The following is an 18,710-nucleotide window of genomic DNA, read 5'->3' as shown; positions in this document are numbered from 1 at the left end:
AAATATTCAGCCAAAACTCAGAATTCTAATGCTCAAGAATGAATTTCAGTTCTTACCTTGATCCTGGTTGAGTGTTCCTTGGTTAGAGCTGAGCCAATCCCTTAAACTTCAGCTCAAATCACAAGATTTCTAGCTGAATTCCCTTAGGTTTTTATAGCCTTTTTGGGAGAGAAAAGAGAAGAGAGGGGAAGAAATGTTAAAGGGTCGGTTTGGGTTTTTTTTCCACTGACTTCTATTTTACTTAGTCTAATCTTAGTTAATTAAATCAATCTCGAGGCTCGGGATACCGAAAACGTCCCCGAGGGAAAAATGGTAAAATTCCCCAAAATTCCCGCCTAGGCTTCCTAACCTCAAATATATCTTCATATATTTATTTCCATAACCCGATAACCCAAATAATCATCTAATACCCGAAATACCCCTCGACTTGCCCCAAGTCAAATATTAATCCCCTTGTGACTTCCCGCTAACTAGCTCCCTAGGATCGCCTCGAGTCGCACGCTACAGACTTACCCACATAATAATGTGGTTCTCACAGATATAACATATACTCACATTTACATTCATATAGCCATATAACATGTTTATCATATAATCACACGTTAATTTAATAAATTCACACATAAACCAATTAAGCCCTCCCGACCAAGGCCCTTAAGCCACCTTAGTGATTTTGGGTCGTTACAACTATCCCCTAATACTGAGAATTTCGTCCTCAAAATTTACCTGAATAGCTCGGGATATTGATCCCGCATCACCGTCTCTAGTTCCCAGGTCGCTTCCTCGACCTTGCTATTTCTCCATAACACTTTAACTAACAGAATCGTCTTGTTCCGTAGAACTTTATCCTTCCGGTCTAAAATCTGAACCAGTCGCTCCTCGTAGGACAAATCTGTCTGTAACTCTAAATCCTCATACTTCAATACATGTGTCGAATCTGAAACATACTTCCGTAACATAGAGACATCGAAAACATCATGAACTTCCGACAATGATGGTGGCAAGGCCAACCTATAGGCCACCTATCCAATCCTTTCTAAAATCTCGAAACGTCCAACAAACTGAGGGCTCAGCTTGCCCTTTACTCCAAATCTCTTCACCCTTCGCAGTGGTGAAACTCGCAGAAATACGTGGTCCCCAACCTGGAACTCCATGTTTCTATGCTTAGGATCAGCGTAGCTTTTCTACCTACTCTGTGAGGCAAGCATCCTAGCTCAAATCTTCTCAATAGCTTCACTTGTCTTCTGAACCACATCCGACCCCAAATACTTTTTCTCACCCATCTCATCCCAATGGATGGGCGACCTACACTTCCTTCCATATAGCAACTCATAAGGAGTCATTCCAATCGTGGACTGATAACTGTTGTTATACGAGAACTCAATTAATGGAAGATACTTACTCCAAGATCCTTCAAAATCAATCACACACGCCCTAAGCATGTCCTCCGATACCTAAATCGTCCTCTCAGAATGTCCATCAATCTGAGGATGAAAGGTTGTGCTAAACTTCAGCTGAGTCCCCATGGCTCTTTGCAGAGCTCCCCAGAACTTAGAGGTTAAAATAGGGTCTCGATCAGATACAATATACTTGGGAACCCCATGGAGACAGACTATCTCCCTCATATACAACTCATCATACTGCTCCACTGTATAAGTTGATTTCACTGGTAGAAAATGAGCTGACTTGGTGTACCTGTCTACTACTACCCACATCGAGTCACAAAGTCCCACTGTCCTGGGTAGACCTCTCACAAAATCCATCGTAATGTCTTCCCACTTCCACTCAGGAATACCCAAAGGCTGAAGCAACCCTACTGGCCGCTAATGCTCAGCCTTCACCTGTTGGCATGTCAAACATCTGGCCACATACTCTACCACATCCTTCTTCATCCCAGGCCACCAATATAATGTCCGTAAACCCTGATACATCTTTGTGGTACCCAGATGAAGTGAGTATGGTGTAGTGTGAGACTCATCTAGTATCTCTCATCTGATACCCTCATCCGCCGGAACACAAATGCTCCCCTGATATCGAAGCATATCAACCTCAGAAATAGAGTAAACCTTAGCTACCCGTGCTAAGATGTTCTACCTAACTTCCTAAAGCTGCGCATATACCAACTGCCCCTTCTTGACCCATTCTAGCAGGGTCGACTGCAAGGTAATATTGGCCAACCGGCCCACCACCAGCTCTATCTCTGCCCTGACCATTTCATCAGCTAACTCTCTGGAGATCTGAATAGACTGAATAACTACCTTGAGCCCCTCCGACTCAATGCATCTGCTACAACATTGGCCTTCCCTGGGTGATATAGAATATCACAATCATAGTCCTTAACTAACTGCAGCCAACACCTTTGCCTCATGTTCAGATCCTTCTGGGTGAAGAAGTACTTCAAACTCTTATAGTCAGTGTATATCTCGCACCTCTCCCCATACAGATAATGCCGCCAAACCTTCAGTGTGAATACCACTGCCGCCAGCTCCAAATCATGGGTAGGGTACCGCTACTCATACTCCTTCAGCTGCCGCGAAGCAGAAGCTATAATTTTCTCATTCTGCATCAGCACACAGCCTAAGCCCATCCTTGATGCATCACAATATACCACGAACTTTCCTTCATCCGAAGGAAGACTCAATACAAGTGTGGTAATAAGCCATTGCTTCAACTCTTGGAAACTGTCCTCACACTTCTCTGCCCAAACAAACTTTTGGTTCTTTCTTGTCAACTCTGTCATTGGTAAAGAAATCTTCGAGAATCCCTCCACAAACCGCCTGTAATAACCTGCCAACCCAAGAAAACTCCGCACCTCCGAGGCATTCCTTGGCCTCGGCCAATCTCTCACTGCTTCCACCTTGGACGAATCCACCTTAATCCCTTCTACACCAACTATATGTCCAAGGAAAGTCACCTCTGGCAACCAAAACTCACATTTCTTAAATTTAGCATACAATTGGTGTTCCCTTAATTTGTGTAAAACCTGTCGAAGATGTCGCTCGTGCTCTGCCTCTGATCCAAGAAATCCTTGAACACCTTGTTCATTTGATCCATGAAAGCTGCTGGGGCGTTGGTCAAACCAAAAGACATGACCAAAAACTCATAGTGCCCATACCACGTTCGGAAGGCCATCTTCGGTATGTCCTCATCCTTGATCCTCATTTGGTGATAACCAGATCGAAGATCAATCTTTGAGAACATCGTCTTTCCCTGCAGCTGATCAAACAAGTCATCAATCCTTGGTAGAGGGTACTTATTCTTAATAGTCAACTTGTTCAATTCCCTGTAATCTATAGACATCCTCAAAGTCTCGTCCTTCTTCTTAACAAACAAGACTGGAGCACCCCATGGTGAGTAACTAGGTCTGATGAATCCCAAATCCAGAAGTTCCTGCAACTGTATCTTTAGTTCCTTCAACTCCACTAGTGTCATCCTATATGGTGCTCTTGATACTGGTTCTGTCCCTGGTGCTAATTCAATAACAAACTGAATCTCCCTGCATGGCGGCAATCCCGGTAGCTCCTCAGGAAATACATCCAAAAACTCACAAACCACCCTGGTCTCTCTTGGCCCCGCTGGAAACATCTTGGTAGTGTCCACCACACTAGCTAGAAAACCTATACATCCTCCCTGTAACAAGTCTCTTGCTCTCAATACAGAAATCATGGGTACGCAGGGTCCACACACCGCACCCACAAAGACAAAAGGGTCCTCGCCCTCAGGCTCAAAAGTCACCATCTTCTTCCTACAGTCAATGGTAGCCCCATACCTGACCAACCAATCCATCCCTAAGATCATATCGAAATCCTCCATATCTAGCTCAATCAAGTCAACTGAAAGCTACCGACTATCAACCACACTGGCAGTGCTCTAATCCATCTCCTAAAAACTACCAGTTCCCCAGTAGGCAATAAAGTCCCAAACCCCTCTGACCGATACTCACTAGGACTACACAGTCTATCAATTACTTTACTAGAAACAAAGGAATGTGTAGCACCAGAGTCAATCAATACAGAAAAAGGGGAGCCAGCGCTAAAAAGCTGACCTATCACTACCGAGGGACTAGCCTCGGCCTCTGCCTGCGTCAAGGTGAACACTCGAGCTGGAGTTAAGCTGTCCACCTTTCCTCCCCTTTTCTTCACTATTGGGCAATCCTTCTTAAGGTGCCCCACCGTGCCACATACATAACAAGCCTTGGCCCGACATTCGCCCTGATGGCGTCTTCTAATTAAGAGCACTAATAAGACCAATAAGGCTATTATTCAACAAAAAATTACAAAACAACATGCAACCACACTACAACAAAAAGGCTCTTTAGAGGTGACATACCCAAAGTAGCCGTTGACGTATCGCTGCTAATATTTCGACGCTAATATCGATTATTAGCGGCGACAATTTTGCCCCTAATAAGTTGAATGTCGCCCCTAATAATCGTGATCCCCAGATCATATTTCGCCCCTGATAATAAAAAGTCACCCCTATTAATATAATATTAGCGACGACTTATATATTATTAGGGGCAACAAAAGTCGCCCCTAATACTTTTATATAATTAAAAATAATAATAAAAAAATATTAAAATAAAATATTTAAAAAATATTTTTTAATTTATAATATCAAATTAAATATGCATAAAAATAATAATACTAAAATTAAATGTGCATAAAATTAATAATTTATTTAAAAAAACAATCCAATACTACAATATTATCCAAAGTAAATATCCACACAATAATTTATTAATTAAAAGTTATTGTTTAATACAATAACATATAAAACATATCAACCTTCGACGTCCTCTGTATTGTCCCCTTCTTTTGGTGCCTGCGGTGGCTGCGGTGCCTGTGGTGTGTGTGGAGGCATTGCTCATGGATATTGTGGAGGTAACGATGATCCTCTAGCTCCAAACATGTATGGATATGGATAGGGCAGAGGTTGAGACAACGACCCACTCATATGAGGAGGCGGGGGTTGGGACGAATGCCCGCTCATATGAGGATGATAAGCCTGAGGGTATGGAGGCATCAGCCATTGACACATATATGGCTGTGTCAAAGGTTGTGATGACAAAGTTGGTGCAGGGGTGTCGGGATGGCCTAGTGAAGGCTGAGAAGCTGAAGCTTGAGACGTGTGTTGTGTCTGAGTTTCAGAAGATGGGCCAACATACTTCTCGAAAAACCGCTGATATGTATTATGCATTTCCATATTTGTTGCCAGACGTTTTTCAGGTGGAAGCTCTTGATACACGTATTGAAGCTGTTCATTCATGACCTTCACAATGTCAACCAATTCACGTATTTCCTCAGTCGAATGTTGAGGTGGTGCCTGAGACTGAGTGTTTTGAGAGGGGTAGTTTAACGCTTTTCCCTTTAATTTGCAGCCAACTCCTCGCTGGTGGCCCCACCTTTCACCAAGAACCTGACTTAGTATCTTCATTTGATCGACCAAGGAAGAATCATCAGTACCAGATTCAACTGTCTACTGAGTCTCAGCTTCAAGAGTTGACTTCAACTTAACCTATTTTAAAAAAAAATTATAATACAAAAGAAAAATATACTTATTGGAATTGGTAATATAGTTAAGCTTAGAGAATCTTGTTCTGCATCCTCGTTGACAAAATTCTTGTTCGTTTTTGTCCAGTGATACTCCTTCCATTCCTCAATTAGGTTCGGGTTCAACTAATAACGAAAATGAGAATGTTAGAGAACTTATAAATTCATACAACTTAATTAAGTTAATATTTTCACTTACTTTTTTGTGATGAGTGGCCGCTAGTGATTTCATGCCTTGTGTTGTAGAGTACTTAATTTGGTCGCAATTTATTTTGTTCTTCACGGAGCGCGCAATAAACTCTGGACTTCTCAAAAACTCACAAATTTTGTTTCCACTCATCGGTGTTGACATCTTTGGGTGGATTCTTTAGGACCTCGTCCCAATCATCTGGTCCTTTGTAGAACTTTTTAAAGTGGGCATGCCGCTTAGTTTTCCTATATCGGTTTCTCTCAGCCATCTCAGCATTGATACTGTCAATGAGGGTAGTATAATCTGGCCGCCCATCTATTTGATAGATGTGTTATAATCAAGAGAAAGCATGTTAATTGTGCTGGAATTATAATACAATTATTATTAAAGTAAATTCTAAAAAATTTACCTTCATTTTACTAACGACATTGTCCTTATACTGTTTTGGGACACTAGTCCAATCCTTGTAATATCCTGGAACCACGGATGTGACTTGGGTGCCCAAAAGATGGACAAAAGCATCATGTTCCGTTCCCACCACCTTGTACGTGATAGGGTCAACCACTATGGGGAGTGGATGTCTAGCTTCTCACCTTTTGTCGTCTAAATTTTTCCGAGCAAGAGGCCCAAGACCTTTTCTCTTTGGTGGAGCTACTATATTATTTTAAATAAGTGCATCATGTAATTTAGTATGTTGTATTATAATGTCTAATTAGAAATAAATAAAGAATAAATTTTATAATACCTGACTCACAATTGGATGGGATCGTAGTAGGATCCATTGGATCTTGACCACCACCATCTCCGCCATGGTATGAAGCTACATATGCTGTATCTTTAAACTAAATATGACCAAATTTGTTTGTTAGTATGAATATCAGATTTATATTATTTATGAATATATAGTTGTAATGACCACATAATTATTATTTAACATTTCTAATTACAAATCCACAACATAACAAATCCATAAATCATTCAACATTTTTGATATATAATTATTTAAATATAAAGTTTTTCTTACACAGATACAAGAACTATGTACAATAGTCACTGTCATCACTTATCAAATTAACATCTATTGGTGAAACATGATTGCTGTTATCATCATCACTAAGGTCAACAAGTAAATCATCCTCGTCATCGACTTCTTCTACGTCTTCGACTTCTTCTTCATCATCATTAATAAAATCATCGGTATCTTGAGCAGTCGAATAAGGTCGAGGGACGGTGCATATGAATGTTGCTGGTTGATTAGATTGTTGAACAACCAACTCCCTGAGCTCAACAATCAATGCAAAATTGGATGAGTTTGTGTCATGTACAACATCAATATCAGCGATCTGATCAGAATTGTCCGAAATATCCCAAACTTTCCTATAATTCACTTCTTCAACAACTTTCCAAACTCGACCTCTAAGTAGATCATCGAGATAGAAAACATGTTTAGCTTGGCTAGCAAGTATGTACGGTTCATCTTTATACCATTCATCGCTCACATTTATACTGGTAACATTATTTAGTAATTGTTTTTTTTGGGTTCGTGTTGAACCATTTACATTGAAACAATACCACTGAATATACACCAGTATAAGATACCTCCAATATCTCTTCAAGTTGTCCATAATAGTTAAAATCTTTTGTCCCAGCAACATACATTCCACTATTTGTGTAATACGATTTTGATCTCGATTGTGTGTAACATATCAAACCCCATTCACTATACATGCTTGATAGGAGTACGCCAAAAGATCAGACCCAGATGCTAAAGCTAGCAACTCATCCCCATTCTCTAATGACCTAAGTTGGTGCAAGTCATATATCTAAATATACCAAAACATATTATAATAAGAAACTTACATTTCAATCTAACAACAACAAATGTCGTATGTATAAATTACCTTCTCATGAAACCACGAATGAAACTCTTTTTTTGTGCAAAAGGTTGTGATCGCCCAATGGATCTCTCTGTTTGATCTCACAAAGGTGTTCATTGTTGATTAACATAGTGTTACAGTTCAAAAATGTTATATTAAAAACAAAATAAAAAAAGATAATTAAAGTAACCTACTCCATATAGAATTCAGTTTCAGAAGAATTCTTCAGTATGAACCACTCAGTTATATTCCGAGTCTTTTCATCGAGAGGCACTTGAAATCCCTTACTCAATGGATGACATTGAGATTGAAACAATGAAAGGTGGCGTGGAACATAAACTATATCCGCATTTCGAGCCGGACGATTAAATTTGGTTTCCACGCCTTTGAAATACATGGAACAAAATGTTAAAGCCTCATTTGCCACATATCCTTCAGCTATGGACCCTTTAGGACGAGCTTTATTCCTGATGTAGTTTTTTAATTTTTTCATGTATCTTTCAAAAGGATACATCCATCTCATAAATACCGGCCCACCCAATAAAGCATATTTTGGAAAATGCAAGACCAAATGTATCATTATGTCAAAAAAGGCTGGAGGAAAAATCAACTCCATTTTGCATAAGATGTGAATGACCTCCCTTTGAGCTTTCTCCATATCATTTACATTCAAGGTCCATTAACATAATTGTCTGAAGAAATTGCATAGTTCCATTATGGTGCCTGATATAGATTCTAGAAGAAACTTGCGGATACCCATTGAAAGTAATCATTGCATTATCACATGACAGTCGTGTGACTTCAACCCAATGATATTTGAGTCATTATCAGTCACTTTCTTCTTCAAGTTTGAACAAAAACCATCTTACAGTTTAACACCTTTTAGAAATTGAAGAAATTATTGCCTATCTTCAGGAGTCAACACGTAAGGAGCATGTGGTTGCATTAGATTTTTATTATGATCTTCATATATCCACAATGCATCCCTAACTTCCATATTCTTCAGATCATGTCTTGCATTAGCAATGTCTTTGGACTTATCGTTATCCAAGATAGTACAAATGACACTGTCACATACATTCTTCTCAACATACATAACATATATGTTGTGTTTTAACTCGTTTGTACTCTAATAGTCAAGTTCATAAAAGATGTTTTTCTTTCCAGTTACTATCCTTCGCACATCTTTTTTGTTTCAAACCTCCAAACCTCTCATGTTTCCCCGAGACTTGAGGTGGTAGGGCATTAACTTGATCTAAGATATCCAAACAAGTATACTTTCTTGGAGGACGTCTTCTCTCAACTTTTTCGCCGAATTGAGTATCCTTTCTCCACCGATGATTACTGCCCAAGAATCGTCTATGACCAACATAAGATGTCTGACCAATTACTCGGATAGAGGATGTGTCTTCATTGCATGTAGGACAAGCCTTGTAACCCTTACCACTCCATCCAGACAAACTACTCCGAGCAGGAAAATCGTTCACCATCCACAAAAGGCCGCACGCATCTTGAGCATGTTGTTGTTTCTACCATCCCTAGTTTCCACCCCGTTAATCCACAACTCTTTCAACTCATCAACCAATGGACTCAAAAATACATCCATGTCCTTACCTGGTGATTTTGGCCCAGGAATAAGAAGAGTCATCATGAAATAATGGTCCTTCATACAAAGTCAGGGTGGAAGATTATAGTTCGTCAAGACAACAGGCCACATGTTGTACGATAAACTCATGTTGCCAAATGGATTAAACCCATCGGTAGCCAAGCATAGACGAATATTTCTAGGATCTCTTGCAAAATCAGGATGTCTGGCGTCAAAATCCTTCCATGCTAACCCATCAATCGGATGATGCTTTATCCCCTCTTCTTTTGATCTCCCAGTATGATGCCATAACATTTCTTCCACTGTATGCCTTGAATTGTACAACTTTTTTAATCGGAGAATCAACGGAAAATAATGCATCACCTTATGTGGAACATTTTTCCCTTTATTCTTCTCATTTATTAACCTACTACTCCCACACACAGGACATGAATCTTTAGATTCATGCTTATTATAAATATAAGAAGCAATCATATCTACACACATGTATTGATTGGCATCCCAACCCTAATTTACATAGTTTTTTTTTCGCCTCGTAGTAGAATGCTGGAATTTTGCTTTCCTTTGAAAATGCAAACTTCAATAACTTCAACAATTCATCAAATGTGTTGTTCGGTATGTTCCCCCTCACTTTCAAGTGAACTAGCTTAGCTAAAAATTTCAGCGATGATATCCAATCACAACTCAGATACAACTCAGCCTCAATCTCGTCGAATAACTCATCATAGTACTGACCCATTCCACTGTTAGCTTCTTCAACATTGTTCAGTAAAAGGAAATCATTAACGATGTCTCGCATCTCATCTACGGGCTCATTCTCATCCACCCCTTCATCATCAACATCTTCCTCTACTTCCCCATGGTAAATCCAATGTTCATAACTCTGTTGGAAACCCCGATCGAATATATATGTTTGAACGACATCCAAAGTATGCAGTCTAAGATTCATGCATCTGACGCATGGACATCTTATTCTCCTGTCACAATCTTTGTGTTATGATGCCATATTCATGAAATTTTGGAGACCAATCCAATAAGCACCACATGCACGATTTCTCAATTTTGTCTAACTCTTATCAATCGCCATCTACGGTAAATAATAACAATTTGTTGTTATAAGAAATAATAAAAAAAATTGTTATAAGAAATAATAACAATTTTCTTTGTTATTAGAAATAATAACAATTTTTTTGTTATAAAGACACTATCCAGACCCCCGAACCTATCCCGACCTCGACCCCGACCCTGACCCTATATAGGACCCTATCCCGACCCCAACATCATCCCGACCCAACGCCATCCCTACCCCCGACCTTATAAAGACCCTATCACGACCCTATAAAGACTCTATCCTGACCCGACCCCGACCCTATAAAGACTCTATCCCGATCCTATAAAGACCTTATCTCGACCCAACCTTGACCCTATAAAGAATCTATTGCGACCTTATAAAGACCATATCCCAACCTTTAAAGACCCTTCCTGACCCCGACCCTATAAAGACCCTATCCCGACCCCAACCATATCCCCGCCCTATAAAGACCCTATCTCGACCCAATAAAAACCCTATCCTAACCCGACCCTATAAAGACTCTATCGCGACACTTGACTCTATAAAGACTCTATCTTGACCCCCGACCCTATAAAAGACCTTATCCCGACCCCGACCCTATCCTGACCCTATAAATCTATGAAAAATTGGGTAGCATCTCCCTTATACTAATGATCTAGCCATCTGTAAACAATTAAAAAAATACAATTCAAACAACACACAATAAGTTTATTCCTTATATCTCCACAACATACAAAAATTTCACAAAACCTACTTCACTATGCATGAATATTTAAGATATTCAAACTCCTCTAATAATAATAATAATAAAAAATAAGAGACACATACCAATTAATAAAATAATCCAAAAAAAATGTTCCAAATGAAAATGCTCCAAAATTTACTCCTATTTATTTTCTCCAAAAAAGAAAACAAAGTTAGTAAAACAAAAAAAAATTATAACACATATAATAATAATAAATAAGAAACACATACCAATTAATAAAATGATCCAAAAGAAAATTTTCCAAATGAAAATACTCCAAAATTTACTCCTATTTATTTTCTCCAAAAAAGAAAAAAAAATTATAACACATATAACATATACATATATATATTTATATACTTATATAAACAAGAATACACATATATATATATATATTTATATACTTATATATATACACATACACATAAACACACACACACATATATATATATATATAAACATAAACAAAAATATATATCCACACACACAAACATATATATATATCTATACATAAATATTTATATATAAAAAAATATACATTTATTCACGCACATATAAACATATACATATATATATTTATAGACACATATAGCCACACACATATATATATATATATTTACACACAAATATAAACATATACATATATATAAACACATATAAACATATATATACACATATATATAATTTATAAGAACATATTTAAATTTATACAAACATATATAAATTTATAAAAATATATGTATATATATAAACTGAAAAAAAAACATATATATTTAGCTCCAGGGTGGCGCAAATTTGTGACAGGGCGGGGAGGCACTGCGAGAGAGAGAGAGGGGGGCACGGGGCTCCTCGAGGTGGCTCCGGGGGTGTGATGTGGGCGGGAAAGAGAGGGGGGATGGGGCGGCGCGGCGACAGGGTCGAGGGTTGGAGAGGCGTTGCGGGTGGGTCGGGGGGCTAGGGAAGTGGCAACTGAGAGAAGAGGCTGGGGAGAAATGAAGAAGAAGGGCTGAGAAGGGAGTTATTGTGGGGATTATTAGCGGCGACATGTGTCACTGCTAATGTTTTTTTTAAACACGTGGCGACTATTAGATGCGACAATGTCACTGCTAAAGAGCGTTTTTCTTGTAGTGCCATAGCCATCTTCCAAAAAAAAAAAACTTATTTAAAAAAAATATCTTGTCTTTTTACAGAACATGCCATCTTTTTTCTTCTTATTTTAATTATTAATATTTAAACTTCCAGGTAATTTTTTTAAAAAAAAACGTAATTGAAATTGCAAGAAACTTATTCAAAATGTTGAATATTGGTTTATGTCAACAAGCCCTTCTTGTGCCATCTATGATGTTAGAACTTAGCAACACAATCAACTAGAAAGTCATGTACAAATCCAATAGCCAAAACTATACCGTAGTTGTCATTCTCTACAGCCATTGAGCCATCATCTTCACTTAGATTGTCTGTGTCTGAAGAATAAAGAGCTGCAATCATCTCTTGTATAGAATGGCCCATCAAGTTCTGTACAATCTGAAGAGCACACAAGGTTAATAAACTTAGCAGTTATTGCGCCAAGCTCTTGGCCGCAGAAGTGGAAGTCCAGTGTGCACTTAATTACATCATAATGTATTTGAATCTCCGAGATTAGACTACCATCATCAACATAAGTAGCAATTATAGTTGAATATTAAAGTAATAAGGCTACTTCAAAAGCAAGTCAAGAGAAAAGAATTTAAATACGTTGCATAAAAAAGTTTGCTTTATGCTCATCTGTAAGGCATGAGCTTATCTATAAAAAAAAGTTTTCATTCTTTTTTTACTTTCGGACATATATGTTAGGCAATGTGCATTTTCTAGTTTTATAAATACTTATACCATGTAGATCACCTATTCAAATCAAGATTATTGAGAGACCATATCCAAAATGAGAACAACACATTATTAGTTTCTAGTGCAACTATTATCAAACATTTTATAGACAATAATTTATTAAAAAATTTATGATAACATGAATAATAATAATAATAAAAAAAAGGTTTTCATGATAAAATACAATGAACAATAGTTTTTTACGAGCCACACTTTATCAATACGAAAGCTTTTCAGTACAAAATAATCAAAGAGTGAAAGAAACATGTATATGTAAACCAATATCTCAAAGGTATTACACTTTGTATCAAAGCCAACCAAAACTAAAATAATTTCAAGAAAGATGTTAGAAAATTACAGTACGTACCCAAAATGGGCAATATTGTTTGCCATGCCGAACCCTCGCTTGTAAATCAAAATCAGATCTAAAAGTATACAAAATGAAATCATTCAAGCAAATCTAAAACTCATAAAAAACAAACAAAGAGAAGTGCCCTTCCATTTTTGTCCCCACCAATCTCAAAATGTCTGCATCGCTGCAAAATTCCACAAAGATCAAACAATCATCTAACACAATAACCATAATAGAATATAATCCACTACAGTGCAATATACCATATATTCTATTCATTATCAATTTGGTTCACGAAACAAATTACAATCATTAATTGCTCACAATATTTTATAATACTCTAACTAAAAAGACAATATAAATAGTTTCATTTTTATTAATCTTAGAATCCCACAACATCACAACAAAATATTAATCTTTATGGTCCTTAAAAATCTTGCTTAAGAAAGACATAAAACAGATTTAGTAGCTCAACCTATTTAGTAGAAACCAATACCCATTTCGCAATCTTCAACTAGTAAAAGGTCATAGACCTCATCAATAGCTCTCAAGCCACATACCATTGGCACCCCACAAGAGGACCCTATTGGCATCCTCCAACTGATTACTACGAATGACCTCCTCTGCCACAACTAAGCATAAATCATATTAAAGCCCCACCAAAATTAGTTTTCAAATTCTCTTATAGCATAAAATATAGTTTTTGATACATTTAAGTTATTTACCACATCAATCTATGCAAATAATAAGATTTATAAACAATTTTAAATCTAACGGTCATCTTTAAATAAAACTCACTAGCTAGAATGCTACTAAGACTCTTCTCAACTGCTTTTCCGAGAATATCATTGTTTGCTTAATCCATTTCCACTCTTTTCATCTCCCAAAATCTATTTTAAAAATAATAAGAAAAAATAAATCATTCCTTTTAAATCTATAAATTATTCCAATAAACTGGTGTCGCAAATTGAAAGAGACCATAAACCAATTCGCAAATTACAAACAATATCAATAAAAATGCTTCCTTTACCCTAATTTGTACATTATTCTCACATATTACACCAACCTCATAATTGGTAAAAACAATAGGAGAAAGCATATCGATTTGTTACAAAGGCAATATTAACAAATATGATTCAATATGTTGCATTAATAAATGAAAATTTCAATATCAAGAAAAAGATAATAATTGTAAAGCGCTCAATTCTATTACTTTGTAAAAGCATCACTTATCTCATAGATAATTAGACAAAAACCACTTAAAAGATAAACTCAGTGGGGCCTTGATAAAACATCCAAGTTTGGACTCAGTAGTTTAAAAATAAAAATAAAGTATTCATATGCAATGTTTAAAAAAAATAAAAGTTTAAGTCCTACTGACATATTTAAAAATAAAGTCCATAACATAGTTTATTTAAATCTCAGCGCTTATGTTGATCGTTTATTCGTTCATAGGAAACCCCCACGCCATACACACTCAGACGTCAGAACTCCCCACATTACAGTGCGTGCCAGAGAGAAACCCTATTTATTACCTAAAAGGGGGAAAGTAAGGGGTGAGCTAAACCCAATAAGAAAGTACAAAAAAAATCAAAGATAAGACAAGAAAGACATAATATATAACAGGACAATTCATAACATTATCGTACTCATATTTCATAATCATACATCACATTCATACAATATAAGCATACTCTTTTGTGATCATGGCACCTCTGTTGTCCATGTCACATCTTTGAGGTAACCAGTATAACTGGGCTGGTAAAACCTCCTGTATGAGGTAAACAGGATCTCAGGTCCTTGAATAACCTCATCGCGTCCGCCCTTTGAGTTATGTCATATCCTTAGTAACTCTTTTGCTGTGTTGCGTTCAGCACGCTATCAACCTTCTCTTTTCATTCATCATACAAACACATGAAATCCAAATCACATCAAAACAAAGAAAATTCATGTTGCATCATACTTTCATAACATATTAAGATAGAATTATACTTTTCCATATCACTTGGTTTATTATCAAAACATAGCATCGTCATTTAAATAGTACATTATTTCTTGTAACATATAAGTCTTACCATTTTATAGCATAAATATAGAAATTCTATCTACACTACTACAAAAACGGGATTTCCCGACAGTTTTTAACTGTCGCTATTGAGCAATGACAACAGTCGACTAACTGTCGTATTTGCCTATGCCGGCGTAGGGGTAGCTACGCCGACATTTATTAGGTGTTGTCGTTACTGCCATTATTGGCAACGCCCACAGTTATTAGGTGTCGCCGTTGCTTGTAAAAAAAATATTTATATTTATTTTAAATTATGATTTAAATAAAACGTTTATATACAAATCTAAAAAATTATAGATTAAAATAACAAAACTTATATAAAGTATTTACAAATCTAATAAAACAAATTTTGGACAAATAGAACACTTACTTGACTCAAAAATCATATAGTCTTGTCTATAAACATAATCGTCTTGACCTTAAAAAATATATAACTAGATTTACAAAGTAAATAATTAACCACTAAAAAAAGAATCATTTACTCTAATAAAAATTACAAATAAAATAAAACACTAAATTTATTGTCAAACAACATATATTTCTTCTTCTTGTCCTTGTACTCACCCTTGTCACCAATAGTCTTCCCAAAGTAAGAATTGACTGCCATGAATTTCTTTCTAAAATCATCCCTCAAACATGAAAAATCACATTATAATAGAACAAACATGAAAAATTATAACTAGATTTTTATTGTAATATAAATAAATAAGTTTACCCACAATTGTTACACAACTCTCTTGCTACCAATGTCTCAGTCCAAGTCATAAGTTTACTCTCTTGTTCTTTTAATATTTTTCCATACTCAATAGTTTCACAACTTGAAGAGATGCAATGGTAACTAATCAGTGATGCTTTGTCTATTTTGGTTCATAACTTGACAATTATTCAGTGAAGCATTGCCTATTTTGCTTGTCTTGTTAAAATGCCAAATACCATTTGGAAAAACTACAAAACATTAATCCAATCTTTATATAAACATATACAACACAAAATTCTCAGAACCTACTTCACTACAGATGAATATATAAAATATTCAAACTCCACTAAAGTTATGCAGTTATTCAAAATTGTAAAAGATTGAAATTTAAAATAAAAAAAATAAGATACAACACACCTCTTGCAATTAGCTACAAATCCAATGCTTTAAGACCAATCATAATATTAACCTACAAGATAAAGGGAACTGTTGCACAAGCAAACTAAGTAAATATGTCATATGTTTGAGCTTATATGCTATAAACTAGTTTAGACAAATCACAAATAGGAAAAATAAACACAATAAGTGTTATTGTTCAATGTGTGGGCACCGCCAAAACTACCCTATTATGAAAGTAGTCAGGATAAGCTTCAACAACACACTTACTTGCTCAGGAAAATGTGAGCCTATTGGAACAAGCAACCAAGTTGCAGCTCTTTGTTAGTCAGTATTTATTTCCTGTCAGCCTATTGGAACTACCCTATTATGAAAGTAGTCAGGATAAGCTTCAACAACACACTTACTTGCTCAGGAAAATGTGAGCCTATTGGAACAAGCAACCAAGTTGCAGCTCTTTGTTAGTCAGTATTTATTTCCTGTAAGAGCATTTCAATGACGCGTAGGCACAATTTCACAATTCACCAACAAATATGAAATCTACAATGAAACATATCACATAAGTATTCAACTCTTTATTCTACTGATTAAATGCATTAAGATGGAAGACAGTTAACGTACAGTTGCAATGATCTTTTAATCATTAGTTAATAATCTAAAAACACAAGATATCATTAATTCCAATTATCTTCTTGTAGGCAACAACAGCTTCATGAAATCTTGTCTACAAATAGTTATATGGTTAGGTTCTTTTCCCATATCAGTGTTCAAGAGATTCTTATAACCCTCTATAGCTTTTAGATTCTGAATGATTTTCAGAGTTAAAACTAGCAACCATATAAAGTGTAGTCTTCTCATAAAAACAAAATCAAAAACTTGAAAAGCCATATTAGCAGTGGATCACAACTTATTCTTGATACAATCTTACTATGGTAACTCTATCAATATATTTTGATCCCAAATAAACATCGAATACAAACATGCAAACTAATTATCTAAAGCATCATGATAGGTGCAGCTGCCACATATCAATCTAACACATCATGATAAGTGAAAATAAAGAAGAAATCAATATAAATGCAAATGAAACCAAAACAGAGCAAAACTCATAGAAACCCAAATCGTGAATGGAGGCAAGCACTCTTCAAAACACAGAAAAAATAAAAAAAATGAAAATATTGAAGGAATGAAGAAGGGGTTTACAAATATGGAGGAGGACCCATTGCTCACCTTGTTGCAGCTGCCACCGTTAAGAGCCCCAACCCACGTCACTCCGCCCAACCCCGTTGAGAGACCCAACCCACGTCGTTGCCCCGAGCACCGTCGCAGTCATCTTCTCGCAAGCCCTTCGCAATCGAGAGCACCCTCTCTATAACATCTGAAACATAGTCGAGCCCCGTCACACCCCTTGCAACTCCGTTGAGCTTTCGAACGAGCCCCGCCATTTGTAGCACAGAGAGAGCCGAGAGGTTATTTTGTAGTAGTGTTGGGGTCAAGGCAAAAAATAAAATTGGGACACCTATTAAAATATTTTTATATTCATTAGTTTTTCAATAAGATGTCTTGGTGTAGTGTTAAAGAGTTCTTAATTTGGAGGGCGGGGGTTCGAAACCAGCTAACTTCATTATACATTTATTTTTAAAAAAAATCAAAATTGAGTTGTTTGGTAATATTTAAAAAAATAGTTTTTATTTAATTAATTAGAAATTTGAAAATTAAATATAAAATATGTTTGATAATTCTATTTTTATTTATTATTTTTTTAAATTTTAACTAAAATTTATTAAATTTTGAAAATAAATTTTTTTTACTTTCAAAACTTTTTTAAACAGTTTTCATTTTTTCTTCTTTTCTTCAAATCAACACCTTATATTGTTAAACAAAAAATAAAAATAAAAGTTATCAAACACGTTTATTATTTTTTGTTTTTAAAAATAAAAAACAAAAATAGTTACCAAACATATTTTTATTTTTTAAAAATAAAAAAACAAAAATAAAATAATATTTTCATTTTTGTGTTTAAAAAATTCAAAAACAAAAATTTTACCAAACACAACCTATATGTGTACTATTTAATATCATTAAAATATTTGACAAGTTATTCAAATAATTTTTTTTAACTAAGACTTTAGTATTACAATTTAGTAATTAATATTATTTTATAAAATTAAATTAAAGTATTGTTACTCTTAATATCATAATTAATTTAAAATTTGATATAAAAATTATTATAAATACAAAAGTTAATAATATGAAAAATTTAGAAACAAAAAATATATATTTTTAAAACTT

General features: G+C 35.7%; 1 long non-coding RNA gene across 3 annotated transcripts; it reads right to left on the bottom strand.

Moving 5' to 3' along the window:
* Positions 1–4,708: 4,708 nt before the first annotated feature.
* On the bottom strand, positions 4,709–17,934 carry LOC133777956 (uncharacterized). 3 transcript variants are annotated; one of them, XR_009868929.1, is made up of 9 exons: positions 14,971–17,934; positions 14,056–14,792; positions 13,733–13,889; positions 13,273–13,441; positions 12,449–12,566; positions 6,488–6,584; positions 6,152–6,396; positions 5,752–6,057; positions 4,709–5,678 (listed from the first exon to the last, which is right to left on the bottom strand). It is a non-coding gene; the product is annotated as an uncharacterized LOC133777956 (long non-coding RNA). The 3 variants fall into 3 exon arrangements; XR_009868927.1 differs by having other exon boundaries at positions 13,733–14,792; XR_009868928.1 differs by having other exon boundaries at positions 6,497–6,584; positions 13,733–14,792.
* Positions 17,935–18,710: the final 776 nt, after the last annotated feature.

This window comes from Humulus lupulus, chromosome 5 (genome assembly GCF_963169125.1).
Source record: "Humulus lupulus chromosome 5, drHumLupu1.1, whole genome shotgun sequence".
Lineage (NCBI taxonomy): Eukaryota > Viridiplantae > Streptophyta > Magnoliopsida > Rosales > Cannabaceae > Humulus > Humulus lupulus.
Note: the sequence above shows the minus strand (reverse complement) of the source record. Positions and strands in the feature narration are given on the sequence as shown.